This window comes from Aotus nancymaae, unplaced genomic scaffold (assembly GCF_030222135.1).
Source record: "Aotus nancymaae isolate 86718 unplaced genomic scaffold, 86718_ANA_hifiasm-v0.15.2.pri h1tg000019l, whole genome shotgun sequence".
NCBI classification, from domain to species: Eukaryota; Metazoa; Chordata; class Mammalia; order Primates; family Aotidae; genus Aotus; species Aotus nancymaae.
Genome location: NW_026988431.1, coordinates 31,924,348 through 31,942,378, shown reverse-complemented (window position 1 = coordinate 31,942,378; position 18,031 = coordinate 31,924,348). Strand labels below are relative to the sequence as shown.

At 43.0% G+C, this 18,031-nt stretch overlaps 1 protein-coding gene and 1 non-coding gene across 2 annotated transcripts in view; one reads left to right on the top strand and one right to left on the bottom strand.

Annotated features, from left to right (window-relative positions):
* Positions 1–13,833, bottom strand: part of NCK1 (NCK adaptor protein 1) — a 94,765-nt gene extending 80,932 nt beyond the window's left edge. Inside the window, exon 1 of the mRNA XM_012451154.3 lies at positions 13,758–13,833. The gene's annotated coding sequence lies outside the window, so the exon portion shown is untranslated. The remainder of the gene's footprint in view (positions 1–13,757) is intronic.
* On the top strand, positions 1,540–1,646 carry LOC135275923 (U6 spliceosomal RNA). Its single transcript, XR_010343512.1, has one exon. It is a non-coding gene; the product is annotated as a U6 spliceosomal RNA (small nuclear RNA).
* Positions 13,834–18,031: the final 4,198 nt, after the last annotated feature.

The window sequence follows — 18,031 nt, the reverse complement described above, 5'->3', positions numbered from 1 at the left end:
ATATTTTGTCTCATTATTCTAATTACTCAGAGAAGCATGCTGAAATATCCCATATTATGCTTAGAGATTTGTCTAATTCTCCTTTTAGTTCTATCCATTTTTTGCCTACCATGCTGGCAAAGATTAGAAAAGAATGTTAACACAGAGTTAAGAAACACTGTGGTAAAAGTGTCTTTAAACATCTGTATCTTTGAAATCAGTTATTTTACATTGAGAAATTGATCTTAGGCAGGAAGGGAGATCCAGACAAGCTCTTCATGAGCACCAAACACTGCTTTGCAGTTACATTGATTTGTAAATTCTTATTGAAGCCTTACAGCTATCCTTTGACTAAGTATTATTCCCATACTAGAGATGAGAAAAAAAATGAAATTTTTAGCAAGCTAAAAGATTATATGTATATTCTTTGTAGGAATAAAAGTAGAAACAGATTTATTAAAGAAAATCAAGAACTTTATAACAGAGACAAAGTAGGCAAAGCTTTTTGGTTAAAAAAAAAAAAGAAACCGTAAGATTTATACATACACTGACATGGAAGGATATTCATAAAAGCCAAGTTAGGAAACAAAGTACAGCATGTGATCCCATTTTTTTTTAAGTGTGCATAAGTTTACAGGTTCATAGAAACTGGCCAGACACAGTGGCTCACCCCTGTAAATACCAGCACTTTGGGAGGCCAAGGCAGGCAGATCACTTGAGCCCAGAAGCTGAAGTCCAGCCTGGGCAACATGGCAAAAACCCACCTCTACAAAAATTACAAAACTTGGCCAGTCAAGGCAGCACATGACTGTAGTCCCAGCTACTTGGGAGGCTAAAGTGGGAGGATCGCTTGAGCCCAGGAGGTGGCAGTTGCAATGCGCCAAGATCACGCCACTGCCCTCCAACTCGGTGACAGAGCCAGATCCTGTCAGGAAAAAAAAAAAAAAAACCCAAGTCTAAGATATACATATTAAAAAATTACAATGATAAATGACAAAGACATCATTTAGAAGAAAGAAAACCATAATTATACAAGAAGCCTTGTATAATTACTAGAAATTACATTGCTCATACAATTAAGATTAAACATACCCGAGCTTTCTGGAAGCCAGGACTTAAAGAGAAACACCATCTTACTCTATTTCCTGGATAATGTAATTCAGTATAACACATGACCCACATTAATTCTCCCTCTCATCTCTGACTGACATCAAGGGAAAATATACAAACACAGACAACACACACGTATATATAAATATATATGTATATTACCACCTCAAACAACTTCTTACCTAAAGCCAATTTATTCCCTCAGCTATGATTTGCTAACTATGAAGAATGGAGAAAAGGGCAGGTGTAGGCCCAAAAGAACAGGCCCAAATCATTTCAAATGAGCCACTTTTTTTAAAATCAGCCTTCTTTAAAGTATATGAGACTCCTATGCTCTGCACTTAGATGACAAGAACAATGCATGCATATACGTATTATGTGTTATATGATTTCTTCCTTCAACGTTTTGTTTTCCTTACTCTTTAAGATTTTACGTTAAAGAAGTATCTCATGCTTACTTTAGCAGCACATGTACTAACACTGGAACACTACAGAGAAGATTAGTATGGCCCCTGTGGAAGGATGACACACAGATTTGTGAAGCGTTCCATATTTTTAAATTTGGGAAAAAAAAAGTATCTCATCCGTTGGAGGGCAGAGTATATCCTAGCAATTTTTACTTATAACTCCCATGATATGCATTAGACTAAATCAGACAGCTTCAGGAAGTTTCAGGATTATAAACTGAAGCTTTTTTATAGAAATAAAACTAGTAGTAGTCTAAAAACAGCTTTATTAAAGGAAATCAGGAACTTTATAACAAGAACAGAGTAGGTAAACTTATTCTGTTAAAAAAAAAAAAGTAAACATTTTAATCTCTGTGGGCTTGAGTCTTTGTCACATACCCACTTTTTTCCAGCCCTTTAAAAATGTAAAAACCATTCTTAGGGCAGTAAAAATAGGGTTTTGGAGAGGTGATAATTAAAACAGTGGATTTAATACATAAATTATTTTAGGAAACTAACCAACAAGAGCAAAATATACAGAAAAGCAAACAGTAGCAACAAAATTTCAGAAGCTAAAATACGGACAACTGGTAACTAATTCACTTAGTAAATTTTAGAAAGGTGAAGCCTAAACCCTGAATTGAAAACCCCAATATATATCTTGGAATCCTCAAAGTATACAGAAACTGGCAGCACCAGGTACTGCCTGAACTGGATAGAAGAGAAAATTAACGAAGACTGAGAGAAAGCTGTCTGAGAAGCAGATACATCCTTAGAAGCTATCCAAATCTACCTGATGGTTGGCTACCTACTCTCAAAAACAGAAGTCTGTTGGTTTATTCTTTAGAAAGGGCTTTTTGGGGGTTTTGTTTTGTGTTTTTGAGACAGGGTCTTACTCTGTCACCCAGGCTGCAGTGCAATGGCACAATCTCCATCATGGCTCACTGCAGTCTCTGCCTCCTGGGCTCAAGTAATCCTCCCACCTCAGCCTCTCAAGTATCTGGGACTATAGGCACACCACCACACCCAGCTAAATTGTGTATTTTTTGTAGAGATGTGGTTTCACCATGTTGCCCAGGCTAGTCTCAAACTCCTGGACTCAGACAATTTGCCCGCCTCAGCCTCCCGAAGTGCTGGGATTAACACGTGTGAGCCAGCTTTGTTTTTGTTTTTTCAGAGTCCCTGAACTAGGAGTCACCAGGTATAATTAAAGGTCTATGTACTCAACCAAAAATGGGGGAACGATAGTCCACTCCCTCACACCAAAACAAAACAAAAAGGAGTGGCCATCCTTCAACCCTCAGGCAAACTGAGTTTTCCCTGATGAACCTGACCCAAGAGGAAACATCTAGACATCAGAGATTTCTCAAAATAAAAAAGGCTCACTTGGACCATAATGTAATGAAATTCAAAGTCTGCAAATCCCAATCAATTCAGGGTTTTTAGCTATCAATCACCCAAGTATTACTGATACCTGAAGTAAGACTCCAACATAAAAGTTAGAGACCAAAACAAATGGAGAAAAATCAACTTAGAAAAAGCGGTCTGCATCCAGGCACAGTGGTTCACACCAGTAATCCCAACACTTTGGGAGGCCAAGGTGGGCAGATCACCTGAGGTCAGGACTTCAAGACCAGCCTGCCTAGTCAACATAGTGAATCCCCGTCTCTACTAAAAATACAAAAATTAGCCTGGTGTGGTGACGTGAGTCTGTAATTCCACATGTTCAAGAGGCTGAGGCAGGAGAATCACTTGAACCTGGGAGGCAGAAGTTGCAGTAAGCTGAGATCGCACCACTGTACTCCAGCCTGGGTAACAGAGCAAGACTCCATCTCAAAAAAAATAATAATAAACCACTTGCAAAATGAATGTTAACAGCTTTATTCACAACAGCCAAAAACTAAAAACCAAATGTCTGATTTTTTAAAACTACATTATATTCATCCAATGGAATACAACCATGATTGAAAAGGAACTACTGCTGCATCCTACATCATAAATGAACCTCACAAACACAATCAATGTTAAGCAAAAGTAGCTATCCCAAGAAAGTATATATACTGTATGGTTACTGTATTAGTCCATTTTCATGATGCTGATAAAGACTTAACAATTTACAAAAGAAAGAGATTTAATGGACTTACAGTTCCACCTGGCTGGAGAGGCCTCACAATCATGGCACAAGGTGAAAGGCAAGTCTAACACAGCAGCAGAAAATAGAAGAGAGCCTGTGTAGAGAAACTCCCATTTTTAAAATCATCGTCTTGTCTCGTGAGACTTATTCACCATCACAAGGAAAGCACAGGAAAGGCCCACCCCCATGACTAAATTACCTCCCACCAGGTTCCTCCCACCACACCTAGGAATGGTGGGAGTTACAATTCAAGATGAGATTTGGGTAGGGACACAGCAAAACCGTATCATTCTACCCCTGCCCCGCCCCCACCAAATCTCAAGTCTTCGCATTTCAAAACCAATCATGTCTTCCTAACAGTTCCCCAAAGTCTTAACTCATTTCAGCATTAACTCAAATGTTCACAGTCCAAAGTCTCATCCAAAACAAGGCAATTCCCTTCCACCTATGAGCCTGTAAAATCAAGAGGAAATTCATTACTTCCTAGATACAATGGGAGTGCAGGGATTAGGTAAATACTGCCATTCCAAATGGGAGAAATTGGCCAAAACAAAGGGGCTAAAGGCCCCATGCAAGTCCAAAATCTAGCAGGGCAGTCAAATCTTAAAACTCCAAAATAATCTCCTTTGATGCCATGTCTCACATCCAGGACACGCTGATCCAAGAGGTGGGTCTGCACAATCTTGGGCAGCTCCGACCCTGTGACTTTGCAGGGTACAGCCTCTCTCCCAGCTGCTTTCACAGGCTGGCATTGAGTGTCTGTGACTTTTCCAAGTGCACTGTGCAAGCTATAGGTGGATCTATCATTCTGGGATGGTGGCCCTCTTCTCACAACTCCACTAGGCAGTGCCCCAGTAGGGAATTTGTGTGGGGGCTCTGACCCCACATTTCGCTTCCACACTGCCCTAGTAGAGGTTCTCCATGAGTGCCCCACACCTGCAGCAAACTTCTGCCTGGGCATCCAGGCATTTCCATACATCTTCTGAAATGTAGGTGGAGGTTCCCAAACCCCAATTCTTGACTTCTGTGCACTCACAGGCTCAACATCACATGGAAGCCACCAAGACTTGGGGCTTGCACCCTCTGAAGCCACAGCCTGAGCTCTACACTGGCCCCTTTAGGCCACAGCTGGAGCAGCTGGGATGTAGGGCACCAAGTCCCTAGGTTGCACATAAGACAGAACCACTTTATCCTCCTAGGCCTCCAGCCTGCCAAGGGAGAGGCTGCCATGAAGACCTCTGACATGCCCCGTAGACATTTCCTCCATTGTCTTGGGAATTAACATTCAGCTCCTCATTACTTATGCAAATTTCTATAGCCAGCTTGAATTTCTCCTCAGAAAATGGGATTTTCTTTTCTATGGTGCTGTCAAGCTGCAAATTTTCTGAACTTTTATGCTCCGCCTCCCTTATAAAACTGAATGCATTTAACAGTGCCCAAGTCACCTCTTGAATGCTTTGCGGCTTAGAAATTTCTTCCATCAGATACCCTAAATCATCTCTCTGAAGTTCAAAGTTCCATAAACCTCTAGGGCAGGGGCAAAATGTTACCAGTCTCTTTGCTAAAACATAACAAGAGTTCCCAACAAGTTCCCCATCTCCATCTGAGACCACCTCAGCCCGGACTTTATTGTCCATATTGCAATCAGCATTTTGGGCAAAGCCATTTGACAAATCTAGAAAGTTTCAAACTTTCCCACATTTTCCTGTCCTCTTCTGAGCCCTTCAAACTGTTCCAACCTCTGCCTGTTAGCCAGTTCCAAAGCTGCTTCCACATTTTCGGGTACCTTTCCAGCAGCTCCCTACTCTACTGGTACCAATTTACTGTATTAGTCCGTTTTCATGCTGCTGATAAAGACATACCTGAGACTGCGAAATTTACAAAATAAAGCGGTATAATGGACTTACAGTTTCACGTGTCCGGGAAGGCCTCACAATCATGGCACAAGGTGAAAGGTATGTCTTCTCACATGGCAGCAGACAAGAGAAGGGAGCTTGTGCAGAGAAACTCCCATTTTTAAAACCATCAGACCCCACGAGCCTTATTCATTACCACAAGAACAGCATGGGAAAGGCCCGCCCGGTGGTTCAATTACCTCCCACTAGGTTCCTCCAACCACACTTGGGAATTGTGGGAGTTACAATTCAAAATGAGATTTGGGTGGGAACACAGCCAAACCTTATCAGCTACATTTATATAAAGTTCAAAAACAGGCTAAAATAATTTATGGTGATAGAGGATGGAATAGTGATTACCTTTGAGAGGGTAAGAGACACTGACTGGAGGGGGCACAAGAGAGCCTTTTCGGACACTAAAAATGTTCAACATCTGGATTTGAGTGAGGACTACATGGATATCTACAAATATAAAAATTCTACACACTTAAATTTATCTACTTCTCAATAAAAATAATTTAAAGATACTTTCTCTAAACAAATTTTTAATTTTTTTTAGACAGTGTTTCGTTCTCGCTCTGTCTCCCAAGCTAGAGTACCGTGGTACTACCATCATAGTTCGCTGCAGCCTTGACCTCTTGGGCTCAAGCAATCCTGCCAACCTTGCAAGTAGCTAGGATTATAGACACTCACAACCAAACCGGGCTAATTTTTTTTTTTTTTCCTTTGGAGAGGCAGGCTCTTGCCATATTGCCCAGGCTAATCTCTAACTCCTACCCTCAAGCCATCCTCCCAGTTCAGTCTCCCAAAGTACCAGGATTACAGGCATGAGCCACCATGCCCAGACTAAACAATTTTTTTAAAGAAATTAGTAAGCTTTTTAGTTGGATCCCACAATAGGAATTAATCAAAAGGGAAAAAAACATAAAGCCTTATACACAAAGATCTTTATTACAGACTTGATAATAGCAAAACACATTTAAACACCTGGAAATAACACTTAATAAACAAATGCCATGCCAACCCTTGATTTCTCTGGTGTGAGAGAAATTATTATTTGGCATCTGTCTGATACTAGCAGCCAAACTTAATGCTGATTAACCCAAAGAAGCCATCTGCCCTGAGGGAAGAGCATGATCACAGACACCAAGGCAAAAAAGGGCTAAGCTATTCAAGACTGAAAGGAAAGGGACAAAAGCAAGAGATGAAGCAAGAATACAGACAGGAAGTGAAAAGAAACAAAAAACAACTGATTTCCATGGGCAGCAGAATTATTGAGACAGAGGCAGGTTGTACACTAAATATTTTAAATGTTTATAAAAATAAATTATTCAAGGGCCGGGCGCAGTGGCTCACGCCTGTAATCCCAGCACTTTGGGAGGCCGAGACGGGTGGATCACGAGGTCAAGAGATCGAGACCATCCTGGTCAACATGGTGAAACCCCGTCTCTACTAAAAATACAAAAAATTAGCTGGGCATAGTGGCGCGTGCCTGTAATCCCAGCTACTCAGGAGGCTGAGGCGGGAGAATTGCCTGAACCCAGGAGGCGGAGGTTGCGGAGAGCCAAGATCGCGCCATTGCACTCCAGCCTGGGTAACAAGAGCGAAACTCCATCTCAAAAAAAATAAAATAAATAAAATAAAATAAATTATTCAAGAGCGTGTAGTACTTGGAAATGACCAAGCATTCCCAAGGAAAACTGCCCATGCCCTGTTAAAATAATAAAATTTTTCTGCAATACAGTTGGAATAATTAAAAGGTACACAGCATATTACAATCTTTGTTGTATCTATTATTTGAGTTAATCTAAACAGTAACATGATATTAAAATATGTGCTAAAATTTGTAGAAGAAAAGGATGATTCTTTTTAAAAACAACTTTCGAGAACAACCATTCTTTTAAAAATTTTTTGCATATTTTCACTGCTTGTTTTATTCAACTAATTGAACAAAAGCAAATATCATCCATACCATATTCACGTCCAATTCAGCAATCATTACGTACAATTTCAGGAATAAGGAATAAGAGAATCAGTGTTTTAACAGGCTTTTTTAGCTGACAATTTAAACAAATAGAAACAAGCAAATATTAACAACCAAAAACAAATGAAAAACAGACCCAAAGAGTAAGCATTCCTTTTCCTTCAGAGAGATTTCACCTGATAGTTTTCTACGCTGTCTTATAGCAATCAACTATTGTTACATACACGTAAAAAAAATACCAAGGCCTATGTTGTTTCTGTTACAGAAACTTTAGAGTTAAGAGGGGAAAAAAAAAAAAAAAACTTGAAGAACAGATATATAAAAGCACTCTAATTCACCAAATAGAACAAATGATTTTTCTTTTTTTCTTTTTTTGAGACAATCTCGCTCTGTCACCCAGGCTGGAGTGCAGAGGCACAACCTAGCAACCCCTGCCTTCCGAGTTCAAGTGATTCACCTGCCTCAGCCTCCTGAGTAGCTGAGATTACAGACATTCGCCATCACACTCAGAATCTATTTTTGTATTTGGTAGAGACGGGGTTTTACCATGTTGGCCAAGCTAATCTCAAGCTTCTGAGCTCAAGCTATCCGCCCACCTCAGCCTCCCAAAGTGCTGGGATTACAGGAGTGAGCCACCAGGCCTGGCAGAACAAATAATTTGTAAAACGTCTTTCTCAAAAAAACGTTTTGTCTTGTCTTGCTCAACAAGAACTGCTGGTTCCTGACAGATGAACAAGAGGACAAAAAGTAGTTACAATTCTAACACTCAAAAAGAGAAAAAAAAATTACAGCTAGATCATTACATTTAGTTATGTGATAAACCCTCCAGGTTTCCTCTAAACCATTACATTGTTCTATATCTACATTCAAGGGCTTCAAAGATTAATTTGCATTATTAAAAGATTGGAAAAGACAAATTAAATTTCAGCAGTAAAATCTGTAAGAGATTCATTTTTTAGATGACAGAACTCAACGGTAAATACTGGCCAGGTGTGGTGGCTCACGCCTGTAATCCCAGCACTTTTGTGAGGCTAAGGCAGGTAGATCACCTGAGGTCAGGAGTTCGAGACCAGCCTGGCCAACATGGCGAAACCTCGTCTCTACTAAAAATACAAAAATTAGCCAGACATTGTGGCGGACACCTGTAATGGGAGGCTGAAGCAGGAGACTCCCTTAAAACTGGGAGGCAGAGGGTACAGTAAGCGAGAGCTCACCACTGCACTTCATCCTGGGTGACAGAGTGAGACCATGACTCAAAATTTAAAAAAAAACTCAACATGACAACATTATGTTTGTTAATGGTGTTAATACAGCTAACAAGCATGGGGGGAAAACTGTATACAGGCTTTAAATCATTGTTTAAATAATTTACATCGTAAGGCCGGTGCAGAGTCTCACATCTGTAATCCCAGCACTTTGGGAGGCCGAGGCAGATGGATCACCTGAGGTCAGGAGTTTAAGACTAGCCTGGCAAACATGGTGAAACCCCATCTCTACTAAAAATACAAAACTAGCCGGGAGTGGTGGCAGGCGCCTGTAATCCCAGCTACTCGAGAGGCTGAGGTAGGAGAATCGCTTGAACCCGGGAGGTGGAGGCTGTAGTGAGTTGAGATTGTGCCACTGCTCTTCAGCCTGGGCAAAAAGTGTGAAACTCCATCAAAAAAAATTGCCAGGCGCAGTGGCTCACACCTGTAATCCCAGCACTTTGGGAGGCCGAGGCGGGTGGATCAACTGAGGTCAGGAGTTTGAGACCAGCCTGGTCAACAAGGTGAAATCCTGTCTCTACCAAAAATACAAAAATTTAGCCAGGCGTGGTGGCGGGCAACTGTAATCCCAGCTACTTGGGAGGCTGAGGCAGGAGAATCGCTTGAACCTGGGAGGCAGAGATTGCAGTGAGCCCAGGGAGCACCACTGCACTCCAGCCTGGGTGACAGAGGGAGACACCATCTCAAAAAAAAAAAAAATTACAAGGTACATATGAAGATTCCCCTGCCCTTAAGTTTTCAGTCTATGAGAAGGCATAAATACACAAAATGCAAAATAATGTGAGGCAAATAATGCAAAATTACAAGAGATGAGTAGTAGTATGGTTTCATAAATACATAGAATTTGCATTAGATGATCAAGGTTTGAGTCTTTTTTTTGCCCCCATCACTAGATGTTTCAATTTTAGTGCATCTAGTCTATGTGTATTTCAGTTTCCTTATCTAGAAAACACAAGGCTGGATTTCACCATTCCAGTAATAATGCTCTGAGCCTATGATACAAGTCCAACAAGACTAAAAACCAAAGGAATAGTAAAACCACAAGGGGTATGAGTTTAAAGGAAAGCAACAGGCCCGGCACAGTGGCTTACCCCTATAATCCCAGCACCTTGGGAGGCCGAGACAGGAGGATCACTTGAGGCCAGGAATTCAAAACCAGCCTAAGCAACAAAGTCAGACCCTATCTCTAAAAAAATAAAAATAAAAATTAGCCAGGCATTGAAACGTACCTGTATTCCTGGCCCTTGGGAGGTTCAAGTTACAATGAGGAGCTATGATCAGGCCACTGTACTTTAGCTGGGGCAACAGAGCAAGACTCTGTCTTCAAAAAAAAAAAGGAAAAGCAACAACATAGCAAACAGGAAAAACATTTGGAAGGCTGCACCAAAAGACCAAAAGCGAAACTTCAACAACATTTTCCTTAATTTACTACTTGGTAATTTAAGAGAAAAAAAATATTTTAAAGACTAGGCAATCTGGCCAGATGCAGTGGCTCATGCCTATAATCCCAGCACTTTGGGAGGCTGAGGCCTGTGGATCATCTGAAGTCAGGAGTTCAAGACCAGCCTGGCCAACATGGAGAAAGCCCCATCTGTACGAAAAATACAAAATTAGCCAGGCATGGAGGCACGCACCTGTAATCCCAGCTACTTGGAAGGCTGACGCAAGAGAATCACTTGAACTCAAGAGGCAGAGGTTGCAGTAAGCCAAGATGGTGCCACTGCACTCCAGCCTGGGCAACAGAGTGAGACTCCACACAAAAAAGAAAAAGGATTGATATGAAAGTAGAAAAATACAAAGGGTAAATAAGAACTAGAGATTGGTTTGGTTAGAGTGGACAGTTCCTATAAAGAAACAGTGCTGGTACCAATTAAAGAAAAAAAAAGAAAGTGCTGGCACCAGAAAAATAGGTTTGAGCAGACTGTTAGAAGGCTATGAATTCTGAACTATACTCTGAAGATAACAGAGAACTATCACTGGTTTCTGGAAAATGAAGGATGTGTTTGAAGCATTATTCTAAGATTTAGGCAGGACACACTAAGTAGAGAGAAAAGCCAAGCAGAAAACTCAATTAAAGGTTAGTGAGTAGTTCAAAGATAAAAATGGCTGGCAAAAATCGGTCAATATTGTTAATGTGCTTCGAGATAAAACCAAAGTTTGTATCTCGGTAATTGAAAACGTGGTAATGTCAACAAAACAAAGTCAGCATATGGAATCAGTTTTGAAGGGAAGACTAGTTCTCTTTGTTACAGTTTAAGGTGAGATCAGCCAGACATAACTGTTGCCTTAATCTTTAAATGTCATATTTAGCCCTGTGGTCTTCTTAACACCACAGTATTTACAGAGAATTTGTTACACGCTCAGTGATTTCAAGAGTTCCCTTCAATTTTACTTATCAATGAAATAATCATTTAATTTTCCAGTACAGATAAAGAATGTTTGGTATTTTTCCATGTTATAAAGGTAAATTCTAAAAATTATTAAACCATAATTTTAAAAACGAACTATATCTGTATTCATTAAGTCAATTCTTCCTGACAAGTGATTTGTAATAATCACATCAAACATACCTTCAGCTTTGAAAGGAAAGTTCTCAGAGATTTAAAAGAAAAAGAAACCCAGTCAAGCACGGTGGCTCACGCCTGTAATCCCAGCGCTTTGGGAGGCCCAGGCGGGCAGACCATTTCAGGTCAAGAGTTCAAGATCAGCCTAGCCAACATGGTGAAACCCTGTCTCTACTAAAATACAAAAAAAAGAGCTGAGCATGGTGGCACACACCTGTAGTCCCAGCTACTGGGGAGGCTGAGCATGAGAATCGCTTGAATCCAGGAGGCAGAGGTTGCAATGAGCCAAGATCATGCCACTGCACTCCAGCCTGGGCAAGAGAGCAAGACTCCATCTCGAAGAAACCAAGAAACATAAAGTAACACTTAATATCATTTTTCTTTAACTTTATTTTCCTTTTTAATTTTTTTTTTAATTTTCTAATTTAAAGACAGAGTCTCACTATATCACCCAGGCTGATCTCAAGCTCCTGGACTCCAGCTATCCTCCCGCCTTGGCCTCCCAAAGTGCTGGGATTACAGGCTTGAACTACCTCGCCTGGTCTCATTCAGTATCTAACAAAACATTACAGGTAGGTTTCAAGTTTTATTTACATGGACCTGAAAGCACTGCAGAAACCTGGACAAAAGATAATGCCTAGAAAAATGAGTACACATTTTAAAATTTAATACATGAACCAACAGCTAGTAGATGTGAACACTCTGCAAACTATCTTTATGGATATTAGAGCCAATTCCCACAGACCACAATTTTCCCAAAGAAGAAAGCCTCAGAGCGTGTGGTCAAGATGAAAATAAAGTACCATTTATTAACCAGTGCATATTACTGTCAAGTTGTGAATGGAATGCCTATTTAAAAACATCACTGACTCTATCCCCACAAGAAAATAAAGTGTTTTAAAAAAAGAAAAGAACAAACGTTGACAATTACCAAACAAAACTTTCTTCTTGGGTTATTTCCCCGTTTACTGTGTGACCTCGCTGAAGGCTGAGAGTTTAGACACAGTGGTTTCCAGGTGCTGAAGAAATCGTTAATGTTTGTTTGCCGTAAGTCTATCCAAGGAAGATGTTTAAAATGAGTACTTCGGCTGGGCACGGTGGCTCACGCCTGTAATCCCAGCACTTTGGGAGGCTGAGCCAGGGGGATCACTAGGTCAGAAGCCGAGATCATCTGGTCAACACGGTGAAACCCCGTCTCTACTAAAAATACAAAAATTAGCTGGGCGTAGTGGCCCGCGCCGGTAGCACAGCTACTCGGGAAGCTGAGGCAGGAGAATCGCTTGAATTCGGGAGGCTGAGGTTGCAGTGAGCCGAGATCGCGCTACTGCACGATCTCAGCCTGGCGACAGAGCAAGACTCTGCCTCAAAAAAAAAAAAAAGCCATCAGCAACAACCAAAAAAAATGAGGACCTCTTGGCAACACTTACCCGTTTTGGGGCAGACATTGAGCTGCTTTGCTCCCCTCCCAAAGAGGAGTTGGAAAATTCTTCGTAACCTCATTCTTTCACAATTCCTAAGGCTTCTTACCTAATATAACGTGTAGAATTAGTTCAGTTGACTCCAGGTCCATCAGTTTGACACCGAGAGCCTTCCTACCGTTAAGTCCTCAGCCCTGAACAAATCCAGCTTCCTGAGCTTCTAACGGCAAATATAACTTATATGTTAACATACAAGAAATGTTACAAAACCTATCGAGATAATTTTTTTTTACCAAACATATTACAACTCAAGTCAAAAGTTTACACCCCCAGCAACTCGCGTACGAATGTGAAGCAAATCCGGACGTTTAAAGTCAAAGCCCCGGACCAGAAAACGGCCGGCGGGTGGGGGGAGGGGCGAGGGCGCGTCCCGAAGATGTCCACCCTCAGCACCGCGCAGGTTGCCGCCCCCACCCTCCTCTCCGGCTGGAGGTGAGAGCGGCCTCCCTTCTATCACGTCCCTACCTTCCCGGCCTTGGATTACGCCACAGCTGGCAACAGGACTTTTTCAGGAGAAAACAGACAAGCCGGCGAGCGCGCCGCACACTCGACCTCCCAGCCTCGCAGGGGCGGCTGCCCGGGCTCTAACCCCGACGCAGCGCTCCAGGGGCTGACAAGGAGGCCACGGGTTCACGCTCCCTGGGGCAGAGCCCCAAGGGTCTCGCGGAATTCCAGTGCAGATGTCCGGGCCCCCGAGCAGCCTCCGCGCCCCCTCCGGCTCAGCTCAGAGCCTGCAGACGGCGCCCCCGGGGCTAACTCAGCAGGAGAAGAGGAAGCGACGCAGCGAGTAACAGGCTGTGAGGACGGACAGCGGACTGAAGGAGGGGGTGTGTGTGTGTGTGTCGGCCTCCCAGCAAGGCCATCTCACCCTCCCGCTTCCGAGCCGGCTAGCTCCAGCTCACCTGAGGAAGGCACCGGGACGCCGCCGCGGCCGCCGTGATAGCCGTAACGGCACGAGGCCTGCGCTCCAACGCCGCGTAGCTTTCGGGAGAGGGGCGGGGCACGCGCGGTGGGCAGGCGGATCCGCGCGGGCAGGAAACCCACTCCCGACCCAATCTGATAGGTTCAGTCGCCCCCTTTCCCGGTCCCTGACGCGACAGTGGTCTGTGCCGCACTGGGATTGGGCGGGCCCACATGTCAATCAAGCGCCGTTCGTAGTGTGGAAGGAGCTGAGGCTGCGCGGCGGAAAGACAAGACAGAGAGGGAAGACAGAGAGGGAAGACAGAGAGAGAGAGAGAGGGTGAGAAGCGCTGGGCCAGACCACGACTGTCTTCGGTTTTCTCTCTGCGGTTGCTCTGGCTGGTTACTTTGAGCCTTCCTCCTCAGCGCTGTAGGAGAGACTCTACAGCAAAAATGACTGCGTCGTGAGCTAAGCCCCCACTGTTCTGGGAGCCTCCCCCTGGTTTCTGCACCTGAAGAATGTCTTCCCAGCCGAAGGTGCTTGGGAGCAGGGAGGGACAAAGAAAAACAAATAAAAAGACCTGAAAATTGGGACCTGGGAGAAATGTAAGACATGTGGCTTTTTTTTTTTTTTTTGAAACAGTCTTGCTTTGTCGCCCAGACTGGAGTGCAGTGGCGTGATCTCGGCTCACTGCAACCTCCGTCTCCCGGGTTCAAGCGATTCCCCGCCTCAGCTTCCTGAGTAGCTGGGACTACAGGCGCGCGCCACCACGCCCGGCTACTTTTTGTGTTTTAGCAGAGACGGGATTTCACCATGGCCAAGATGCTCTTGATCGCCTGACCTCGTGATCCGCCTGCCTCGGCTTCCCAAAGTGCTGGGATTGCAGGCGTTAGCCACGGCGCCAGGCCGACTTGTGTTTAATTTGAGGCACAGACCAAAATAAGCTGAGTCTGAGGTCCCTCTAAAAGTACCCTCGTGCTTGGGCAGCTTCCAGTCTTGGCGACAGTAGTGTTATGAAGAGGATCTTCGGAGCCAGGTCTGCCCGTTATAAGGTCTCCAGTCACTGGCTGAAGCATCAGTAAGTGTGCTGCAAACCCCAGTAACCTTTTTTTTTTTTAGACGGAGTCTCGCTCTGTCGCCAGGCTGGAGAGCAGTGGCGCGATCTCGACTCACTGTAACCTCTGCCTTCTGGTTTCAAGCGATTCTCTCCCTCAGCCTCCCTAGTAGCTGGGACTACAGGCGTGCGTCACCACGCCCGGCTAATTTTTGTATGTTTAGTAGAGACAGGGTTTCACCATGTTGGTCAGGATGATCTCAATCTCTTGACCTTGTGATCTGCCTGACTCGGCCTCCCAAAGTACTGAGATTACAGGCGTGAGCCACCATACCCTGCCGCCTCATTTCTTCTCAACCATCTTTGTGGTTCAGTTTAGGGTCGCTCCTCAGGGAAGCTTGCCGAGTTAGGTATCCTTGAGCACAGGTATTTTCTCTATCCGAGCTATTGAAATGGTTTGTCTGTATCCCTACGCAGATTGTAAACTCTATTGAATCAGGAACCATGTCTGTTCAGTTTCTCCCTAGGGCCTTGCACATGGTAGACGGTCAGTAAATTTTGTTTAAGGCATAAATACTTTTTACTTTAATCCTGGCCCTAGCTATCAGCCTCAAAAGTTTGCAGTTTTCTGCATTTAACTTCAAAATTATTTACTTGAGTAGTAATGCATGCACGTGGTTGGCCTGTGCTGTAATTTAGATGTTTGTCCCCCTAAACCTCCTGTTGAAATTTGATCCCCAATGTTGGAGTTAGGGCCTAATGGGAAGTGTTGGGTCATAGAGGTGGTTCCTTCATGAATAATGTCCTCCCTGGGGAGGGGGTAAGTGAGTTATCTTTATTTCTGCCAGAGCTGGTTAAAAAGAACGTGGCACTTCCTTTCTTCTCGTGCTTCCTCTGGCCGTGTAATCTCTGCATAGACCAGCTCTCCTTTGCCTTCTGCCATGATTGGAAGCAGTCTCAGGTCCCCATTAGATGCAGATGCTCAGTCTTAAACTTTTCCAGACAGAACCATAAGCCAAATCTTTTTTTATTTCTAAATTATCCAGCTTTGGGTCTTCCATTCTAGCAACACTAAAGGGACTAAGACAGTCTGCCATATGTAGGATCACAAGGTCAGGCACAGATTTACCTGTTTATGCTCAGGTTGGCTGGGACAAGTAGACCGTGAAACTGGGCAACAGCTACTCTTTGTCTATATTCTATTATTTGCATCCAAAGTGAATAATGGAGGTGAATTTTGAGTTTATTCTAAGGATTTAAGTAACTTTGCATATTTTATCATTACTGGTATGGGTTAAATTGCATCCCCCCTAAAATTCCTATACTGAAGCCCTCACTCCTACTGTGACTATACGGATGTTCCTCAATTTACAAAGGAGTTATATTCCAGTAAACCCACTGTAAATTGAAAGTACCATAAGTTGAAAAGATCGTAAGTCAAAAATGCATTTAATGCTTCTAACCTACCAAACATCATAGCTTAGCCTACCCTACCTAAAACGTGCTCAGAATACTTACATTAGCCTTCAGTTGGACAAAATCATCTAACACAAAGCTTATTTTATAATAAAGTACTGAGTATTTCACATAATCTATTAAATACTGTACTGAATGAAAAACTGGATGGTTATATGGGTACTCAAAGTACAGATTCTAGAGTGCATATGGCTTTTGCACCATCATAAAGTCAAAAAATCTTAAGTCAGGGACCATCTCTATTTGGAGCAAGGCCTTTATGAAAATAATAAAAATTAAATTAGGTCATAAGGGTAGGGCTCCAATCCCAGAAGATTAATGTCTTTATAGCAAGTGGTACCAGAGAGCTCTCTCCATCTGAGAACACAGGAAGAAGACAGACATCTGCAAGCCAGGGAGAGAGGCCTCACCCAAAACTGACCATGCTGACACCCCCTTTTGGACCTCCCAATCTACAGAACTTTGAAAAAATAAACTTCTGTTGTTTAAGCCACCCAATCTAGTATTTTGTTATGGCAGCCCAAGTTAATACAATGGTTTTCTTATTTGTTGATGTATTTTATAAAGTTTACAGATTGAGATATTAATATGATACTCATTTTGAAGAAAGTGTTGTCCAGAGTTAAAACTATCTCTGCAAAATTACACAGCAAACTTAGCACAGCTTGACTCAATTTTTTTTTTTTTTTTTTTTCTGAGACAGAGTTTTGCTCTTGTTGACCAGGCTGGAGTGCAATGGTGCAATCTCGGCTCACCACAACCTCCACCTTCGGGGTTCAAGCAATTCTCCTGCCTCAGCCTCCCGAGTAGCTAGGATTACAGGCATGCGCCACCACCCAGCTAATCTTTTGTGTGTATTTTTAGTAGAGATGGTGTTTCTCCATGTTGGTCAGGCTGGTCTCTAAACTCCTGACCTCAGGTGATCCGCCCACCTCGGCCTCCCAAAGTTCTAGGATTACAGGCGTGAGCCACCATGCCCAGCCTCAATTTTAATTGTGATTACATATTTAACATAATGGAGGCAGAAGGTGTGAATACAAATACAACAGGTACAGAAATACAGTTCTTGGCCTTCCTGTAGCTTACCACCACGTTAAGTAGGGAAGATTAACCCAGAAAAAAATATGCTTGAGTCATATATTTAGTTGTTTGGGGGTTTTTTTTGTTGTTGTTGTTTTTGTTTTTTGAGACAGAGTCTTGCTCTGTCACCCAGACTGGAGTGCAGTGGTGCAATCTCAGCTTACTGCAACCTCCGCCTCCAGGGTTCAAATGATTCTCCTGCCTCAGCCTCCCAAGTTGCTGGGATGACAGGCATGCACCACCACGCCCAGCTAATTTTTTGCATTTTTAGTAGAGACAGTGTTTCACCATGTTGGCCAGGCTGGTCTCAAACTCGTGACCTCAGGTGATCCACCCACCTCAGCCTCCCAAAGTGCTGGGATTACAGGTGTGAGCCACTGTACCCAGTCAGTTTATCCTCTTACTTTTTCTTCTTTAATCTTCCTGATCACTCATTCTTACCAGGTACTCTTAAGAAATAATTTAAGAAACCTCCAAAAATATATGCAAAAGACAAGTCAAAGAAGAAAAATAAGGAAACAGCAATGAAAAAGGAAAGCATAGACTGGAAGGGCAGATAGGCAGAAAGGCATATATGAAACTGAACTTAGAAGGGATGCAGTTCATGTTTTCATGAGGTGGGAGCTGTCCCAGAGACTTCCTTTCACACAGTCTGTCTCCCTAAC